The sequence below is a fragment of the Tupaia chinensis genome, unplaced genomic scaffold (genome assembly GCF_000334495.1).
Source record: "Tupaia chinensis unplaced genomic scaffold, TupChi_1.0 Scaffold000628_1, whole genome shotgun sequence".
Lineage (NCBI taxonomy): Eukaryota > Metazoa > Chordata > Mammalia > Scandentia > Tupaiidae > Tupaia > Tupaia belangeri.
In genome coordinates, this window is record NW_006160148.1 from 988,953 (window position 1) to 997,437 (window position 8,485).

At 54.5% G+C, this 8,485-nt stretch overlaps 1 pseudogene; it reads right to left on the bottom strand.

The window, feature by feature from the left end:
• LOC102497059 (ATP synthase subunit g, mitochondrial-like) overlaps positions 1 to 5,794 on the bottom strand; it is a 10,228-nt pseudogene extending 4,434 nt beyond the window's left edge.
• Between the last annotated feature and the right edge of the window lie 2,691 nt (positions 5,795 to 8,485).

The following is an 8,485-nucleotide window of genomic DNA, read 5'->3' on the forward strand; positions in this document are numbered from 1 at the left end:
GGAGAATGGAGGAGAAGGGATTGTGGCACGGCCATCCCCTCTGGGGGGTGATTTCTCGCTTTCTGTTTCTCTCTCTGTCTTTCTGGCCAGCGCATGCGCCCTATAGCAAAAACCTCTCCAAAAAAAAAAAAAAAAGAATTATTTTATTTTTATTTAAAAAATGCTGGTCCCCTTATTTATTTATTTTAATTTGATCAGAGAGAAACATACACACACACAGAGGTGGGGTGGGGAATGAGAAAGCAAGTCACCAGCTCCGGGACTCAAACTGTAGTTGGCCACGTGGGAGTGTCCAGCACCTTAACCAACACACCACCTGCTGGTCTCCTTATTTATTTATTTTAATTTGACCAGAGAGGGACAGGTGTGTGTGTGTGTGTGTGTGTGTGTGTGTGTGCGTGTGTATGAGAAAATAAGCCACCATGTCCAGGACTTGAACTGTGGTCAGCCATGTGGGAGTCTAGTGCCCTTAATTACCATACCACCTGATGGCCCCTATATATAATTTTTTTTGAGAGTTTTTTTTTTTTTTTTGGCTATAGGGTGCGTGTGCTCGCCAGACAGACAGAGAGAGACAGAGACAGAAAGTGAGAAATCACCCCCCAGGGGGGATGGCCACGCCGTAATCCCTCCTCCTCCATTCTCTTCTCGGGATCTTGGGCACGCACGCACACGCAGCCAGCATGAGTTTAAGCCACCGGGTCCGGGATGCGAACCATGGTCGACTACATGGGAGTCCAGCGACATAGCCATTACGCTAACTGCTGGTCCTACGTCCCCTATTTTTAATATCTCGAATTCCCTGGACCAGATTACTAACATCCTAGTGATCTAAGAACAAACCATCCAGGTCATCACTTCTTTCTATCAGTGTACACTCTGGTCGAGAAGGAGAAGGGACTTGGCAAAGAATACATGTCCAGGCATTGGCAAAACCAGGGCCAGAAGGTGGCCCTGCTCATACCGCTTCTTCTGGGGGCAGGAGGAGCAGAGACATGCTAAGTCCTGTGTGACATGTGTCGCTTTGTATGCTGCAAAGAGCCTCCCACCTGGGGGTCCCCTGACTGGGTATGGGGAGCAGCCAGTCTAAACAAATGTGGTGACCTTTAGACACAGGCAGAAATGTGGCTCTGTGAGCTGCCATTTATATGGCGATAAAAGTGATTTACCTGCGAATACAGTGACTGAAACTACAGAGCAGCATCTGTTTAAGAAAGGCCACATATGTTTATCAAAACTTCTCCCCCCCAAATTAAAAAAACAAAACTATATAGCACCAGTTGTCAAACAATTAACATCCAAAAACAATTGGCTTTATATCCCACTTCCTCTTCCCCCATTTTCTACACTTTAAAAAAGTAAACCTAAAATCAGTTTAGGGTCACTATATCCATCAGAGAAGTTGGGCCCACCCAATCCTCACTTTTCTATACTTACATGTCTCTGTGAGTTTATTTTTATGTTTCTTTTTAATCCACAGCCCCCCACCCCCCGAAAAAATGCATTCCGTCAAATAATTCCCACCGACTAGGGCCTCTCTGTGAGCTGGGCATGCACCCTGTCCCTGCCTACAGGGAACCATCCCAAAGGTGCCTTCCATTCACAAGTTCCTGCTGCTGAATTCCTGGTCTGGGGTTTCTGGCCTTGTCCAGGTTTCTTAGCTCTTCCTTTGGTTCCATGGGCAGCCTCAGATCATTTTTATTTAAGTAAGCGCCCATTGGTTCCTCTTACCTACTTCTAATAGCTCTCATTCATGTGCCCATTTCGGAGATGAGACTGAGGTGTGCAGAGGGGATGTGGCTTCTGAGAGGTCGAGCCAGGTCTTCCACCTGACCTTCTGCCTCCCGACCCGGCTTCTTACCACCTGCTCGACGCGGCTTCTTCCCTCCCGCTGCCCCCCAGCCACATGCAGCTGGGCCTGGAAGAGAGGGACAGCAGGGAGAAGTGGGTGTGGGCCAGCCTGAACAGACAGCCCAGTGGTCCAGGGTTTGGGAATCAGGAGATCTGCTTTTGAATCCCAGATCTATCATTTACCAGTTATGGAGGCGGGGATCCGACATTTCGTCTCCTCGGAGCCTCACCGACCTCAGCAGAACGGAAGGGAAAGCGGGCCTTCTTACAGACACAGGCACACAGGGGTACAGCTGGGAAGGAGGGGGGTAGATTGTAGCCCTCGCACACACATACCCTGGGCTGGGTGGTGCTGTGTAGTGAACAACCCGGGCAACTGTACACGACGGCCCTGGACATACTGACAACACCTGCCATGTATGGATGCTATGAGGCCTAAATGAGAGAAGGTCGTGAAGTCCTTGGCACAGTATCAAAACAGTAAGGCCTCGACAAATGCAGCCAAGCGGTATGGCCCCACCTCCATGGGCTCTGCCCGGAAGGCTCTGGCAGTCTCTGTGCAGCAGCAACATCCTCTCTCCCTCACCACCCGCCCCCAAACCTCGTAACCTTTCCTGGACGGCCTAGATGCCCTGCCTCTCCCTCCAGGGCTCCGCGGTGTTGGCTGGGGCTCCAGGAACACAGTGCCGACCTCTCCTTTCATACCGCGGCTCTCGGCCCAGTGGAACCTCCAGGTACATCGTGCATAGCTGGCCAGTCCTTCCTGCCCCAAGGGTCCAGGAGTGAGCCTGGCTCCCAGCCTCTTCCCTTAGACTCGAGGCACGTAGGAGTCAGAGTGCGGTGTACATGGGGTCTTCCAAAAGCTTGTGGGAAATGCATCTTGAGATAGACTATGTGTGAATGTCAAAAGTTCTTTGCACCAAAATAAACTTGTACTACAACGCCACTTTCCACGAACTTTTTGAAGGCCCAGTGTATCCAGGGCTCTGCCGCCCTGAAGGCCCTGTGGGTCCCCTCCCTCCTCTCAGCCGGGAAGGTTGGACCCAGGCCCTGAGAGAGCCACGTGTCCCGGCCCAGCGCCCGCCAGCTCTCAGGCCGGGCTCACAATGCCTCCATTCACCACAGAGGAGCCAGCCCCCTGCAACCCACGGATGAGGTTCCAGGCCCCAGGAGGCAGGTGGGAGGGCGGGAACTGAGGAAGGGGCTGCTGAGGCTGGGAGAGGTGAGTGTGCAGGGCCTGCCACTGCCAGCCTGTCACTGGGTGACCACCCTGCCCCTGGGGCCCGGGGAGAGCCAACTCCCTGGGCTCAGTGGGGACAGTAAGTGTGGGAGGAGGTGGAGGGAAAGTTAGTCATGGGATTCTGGAGCCAGAGAGGCCGAGCCCGAAGCCCACGCTCGCTGGCATCTGCAGGCCCACAGCCAGAGGGTGACGTGTTCTGGTCCTTCCAGTAACCACTGGGGCATCCCGGCCAAGCAGCGTTTGCATCTCCCCCTCCTCTCCATGCTTCTGCCCCTGGCCTCCAGGGTCTCCCCGAGAACAGCATCTTCCTCCAAGTCTCCCTGCCCCTAAATCTCCCCCTTCTCCACTCCCGAAGTCCAAATATGGTCCAGACTACTCTGTCCCCAGATGAGAGCCCTCACCGTCTCACTGCTGCCTAACGGACCACGGCCTCAGGGTACAGATTAACCTTGGCCCACCTGTCTTCCATTCCTTCCTGTCTAAGCTCCAAATCTCTTTCTTCCAAGGAAACTATCCGTGTCCCCGTTCTCAATCCATGTATTTTGTATGGGACTCAGACTACATACACATATGATCCCAGCCTGGCCAGTAAGCATGCTCCACCCTCCCCCCTTCTAGACAGGCATAGTCATGTGACCTAAGTGAGTCCAGTGAGACTCCATCCAGAACCTGTGTATGGTCATTTGGAGAACTGAATCTTTCTCATGGGCTTAGAGCTAGGAGTATGTCTGCCTGGGGCCGTTTTCATATGGAAAAGGACTGCTCTCAGGGAAGCCAGCACAGGAAGGAGTAGGGATGGCAAGACCACATCCTCTTCTTCCTTTCTTTCCTTCTTTCCTTCTTTCTTTCTTTCTTTCTTTCTTTCTTTCTTTCTTTCTTTCTTTCTTTCTTCTTTCTTTCTTTGTTTTTTAAATTTTGGGCCAGCAGGTGGCGTGGTGGTTAAAGTGCTGGACTCCCACATGGTTGACAGTGGTTCAAGTCCTGGACTCAGAGGAGAGAAGGGATTACAACAAGGCGACTCCCCCTAGGGGGTGATGTCTCACTTTCTCTCTGTCTCTCTCTGGTGAGAGTATGTATGTGTGCGTGTGAGAGTAAGATGGAGAGAGGGAGAGAGATGAACATCTTCCACGAGGTCTGGTCACACGTGATCCGCTACCTTCATTCTTCCAGCCCATCAGACCTCGGGCACATGCGCGGAGTGTGCTTCAGGCTGATCAGGCGGGGGCTCAGGCTGCGGCTGTCACGGGCCCCACTGCTTTCCCCGAGCAGTGATTACCGCTGCACCGCGCAGCCAGCCCATCACCAATCTCTTTATTTTATTTTTTAAATTTTTTTTAAGAGAGATTTTTGTTATAGGGCATGTGCGCTCACCAGAGAGACAGAGAGACAGAAAGCAAGAAATCAATCCCCTGCCTGGGGGTGGCCACACTGCAATCCCTTCCCTTCTAGTCTTCTCTTGGGATCTTAGACAGCCATACATATGTGCCCGGCATGAGTCTGAAGCCATCAGGTCCGGGACTCAAACCATGGTCAACCATGTGGGAGTCCAGCGACTTACCCATTACGACACCTGCTGGTCTCTCACTTGCTGGGCTCATAGAGGTCCCGTTGAAGTGCAGCACCCCCTCAGAACCCTCTCTAGCTCCTCTCCAGGGAGAGGTCCTCTTGGCTCCGTCCGTGCCACCGGACAGTGCAGCGTGGCTGTGTCCCCGTGATTTGCACACCCATCTTCCCACCGGATTGCTGTGCCTCATCAGAGCAAGAGCCACGTGTGTTCTCTCTTTCCTCTCAGTGGTCTGACACATAGTACGCGCTCAGGGAACACTTGCTGAAAGACCAAACTGCTGTTATCTGGGGCTCCCGTGGGTGCTGGCGGGGCGGATGAGGTGCTGACTCTCAGACGACAGCTCCTGGTGCGTACCCACTCCCGTCTTCCTCCCCTGAGAAAGCCCACCTCCCGGGTCTAAAGTCGGGCTCACCCACCGGGGAGCTCAGTGCTGAGCGTGTGGGGAGAGAGGGCTGCTCAGGAGTTGGGTGACCTTGAGTTCCGGTCCGACTCTTCGCCTGACACTTGCGTGATGCCGGGTAAGCCGTGTAACTTCCTCGAGCCTCAGTTTCCTGAAATAACCAGCCACAGGGTACGTTAAGTGCCACACGTCATTCTAGGAGCGTTGGTGTCCTGGCCCTTCTAGTGTAGGCACTAGAGCCACCTTCATCCTGGTGGGGAGGACGCTGAGGCCCTAAGTCACAGCTGGGACACGGCTCGGGGCAGCCTGGCTCTGGAGAAAGCCGCCTGTTGCCCAGTGGGGTCATTCTAGACCCTCCTTCCTGGGGTTCCATGACGTCTGACCCTCACACTGCGTGGAGGGCCCCCAAAGCTGAGTGCCGCTGTTACCACAGGTGCGTGCTCAGCCCCGGGACCCGTCTTTGCAGAGAAGCTGGAGGGAAGGGCTCAGCTTGTCCAGGACAGTGTCCACTTGGCTCTGGTCGTTTGGCAGCCCCTTTGTCCGGACCGTGGCTCGAGGGCTTCAGTATTCTCCGCACACATGTCCCAGAAGGGATGGAGGGGGTGGTAGGACTCCGGCCAGGAGCGAGGAGGCCTCGGGAGGCAGGATAGCCCGACGTTGAGAAGCCCCTGCCCTGCCACCGCCTGGTGTCGGGCCTGGGCAAATCACAGCACCTGCTGACCCGCAGCGCCGTCATCCCCGAACCGAGGCCCTCCATGCTGCCTCCGTTCTCGAGAGGCCGTTGGAAGGAGGCCACGTGCTCTGTGCTGTGTGGTGTGGCCGACTGCTGGCCGTCCCCTCTGGGCCTGCTCGGCCGGGCTGCTGGGGCTCCGCGGGCTCTCCATTCCTACTGTGACCTCAGGCAAGTTTCTTTTTTTAAAAAAATTTAAAAATTATTTTTAGTTTTGCTCCAGGGCATGTGTGCTCCCCAGAGATGAGAGAGAGACTGGAGTCGTGGTTGGCCATGTGGGAATCCAGGGGCTTAACCTCTCTGCCACCTGAGGGCTCAGCAGTTTCTCAACCTCTCTGTGCCCAGGTCCTCACTTGTAAACTGGGGGTGATGCCAAAGCAGTAAAGCAGCCAGTGCTGGGGCCGGCAGATGGCATGGCGGTGAACGCACTGGACTCCCATATGGCCAACGAGCCCCAGGCCTGGTGACTTGCTTTCTCACTTTCTCTTTCTCTCTCTGTCTCTGGTGAGTGCAGTGCCCTGTAGAAATTTTTTTTTTAAAAAGATAAATAAAATTAAACAATTAATATATTTTTTTGGAGAGGTTTTCGTTATAGGGTGCATGCACTTGCCAGAAAGACAGAAAAACAGAGAGACAGAAAGCGAGAAATCACCCCCCAGGGGGAATGGCCATGCCACTTTAAGCCACCAGGTCTTGGACTTGAACCGTAGTCAACTATGTGAGAGTCCAGTGATGTAGCCATTATGCCAACTGCTGGTCCCTAATTTTTTTTTTTTTTTTAGAAGTTTTCACTACAGGGTGCATGCGCTTGCCGGACAGACAGAGAGAGACAGAGAGACAGAAAGCGAAAAATCACCCCCCAGGGGGGATGACCACACCACAATCCCTTCTCCTCCATTCTCCTCTCGGGATCTTGGGCACGTATGCACACGTGCCCGGCGTGAGTTTAAGCTACCGGGTCCGGGATGCGAACCGCGGTCAACCACGTGGGAGTCCAGCGACATAGCCATTACGCTAACTGCTGGTCCCTGGTCGCTAATTCTTAAAAACAAAAACAAAAACAAAACAAAAGAGCCAGTGTCTGGGACACAGCTGCACTCAGTACGTCTCAGCGCTCATGTTCCTCTGGCTGTCAGTCCTCGGCAGCTTCCTGCCCTCCCCGGGCCTCAGTTACGCTATTCAGGGAAATTTAGAATTCACTGTTAGTGTCTTTTGCTGACCAGGTCCTGCACTCTGCCCCGCCCTGCGCTGTATCAGTGCCCCCGGGGTGGGGAGGAAGGCCGGAATGCCCTCTTCACCACGGCCGGCCGGGTTGCTCTCCGCTGTGCTCCCAGCTCCAGGGCCTTCGGGAAGTGTTTCCTGAGTATATGTGTTCAAGTCGCAAACACTGACTGCGGTTCTGACCTGCCAGGCCCTGCTCGCTGCTTCACAGAGACAGACCCATTCTCTCCTTGGCAGTCTTGGAGCAAATGTCCTCATCTCTATTTTTATAAAGTTTATTTGCTTATTTATTACTTCTAAAAATTTTTGCTATAAGGAATGTGTGCTCACTAGAGAGAGAGAGAGAGAAGGAGAGAAAGCGAGAAGTTATCCCCCATAGGGAATGGCCACACCACAACCCCTTCTCCTTCATTCTCCTCTCGGAATTCTGGGTACGCACACACATGTGCCCAGCGTGGTTTTCAAGCTCCCAGCATCAGGACTCAAACCATGCAGTCAGTCATGTGGGACCCAGCGCCTTAACCACCGCACCGCCAGCTGGCCCTAAAGCTCGTTTATTTCTTCCATGAGTGAGACAGACAGAGAGACAGAGACAGAGAGGCAAGCATCCCCTGGGGTTTGGACCCTGAGATCCACCCTCGGCCCCGGCCAGCGCCAGATCACACTGGCCTGGCACACTCAGGGAAGTCTCCCCTGTGAGCCGGGACCCGGCTCGGCCTCCGAGAAACGTGTTTTCCCGCCGTGGCACTGCCCAGCCCCACCCCCTTTATTTCACAGATGGGGCAATTGAGGCAGAGTTAAAATGCTGTCCCTAGGGTTCGAACCTGGGTCCGCAAGTTCCAGGGCTCATCCTCTGGCCTTCCCTGACCCTGAGCCTCCTTCAACGGGACCTCTATGAGCCGAGCAAGTGAGAGACCAGCAGGTGTCGTAATGGGTAAGTCGCTGGACTCCCACATGGTTGACCATGGTTTGAGTCTCGGACCTGACGGCTTGAGACTCATGCCGGGCACATATGTATGGCTGTCCAAGATCCCAAGAGAAGACCAGAAGAGAAGGGATTGCAGTGTGGCCACCCACCCGCTGGCATCACCCATCATCTTCTGATGGGATTCCCCCCAGCCCTGGGTGAGAGGCGGGGCAGGCTATGAGATGTGGGGAACCGAGCGACGGGCCCAGCCTCCGGACAGTCTGCCAACACCTGCCACTCGGCCAAGTCCAAAGACGGCCCGGGTGCCGCTTCCATCCTGCTATTCTTCCGGAGCCAGAGCTGGAGAGAACAGGAAGAAGCCGAGAGGCCTGGCTTCACCGCTGACTCACTGGGAGGGGGCAGCAGCTGGGGCAGGAAGGGCGAGGGGTGTGCTGACTCCCTCTTCCCGTCCTTGGACACTCTGAGGAAGGCTGGCTCTGGAGCCGCAGGCCCGAATCCACCCCTCGGCTAAGAGACTCCCCGAGAGGAGGGAACCTTCCCACCAAGCA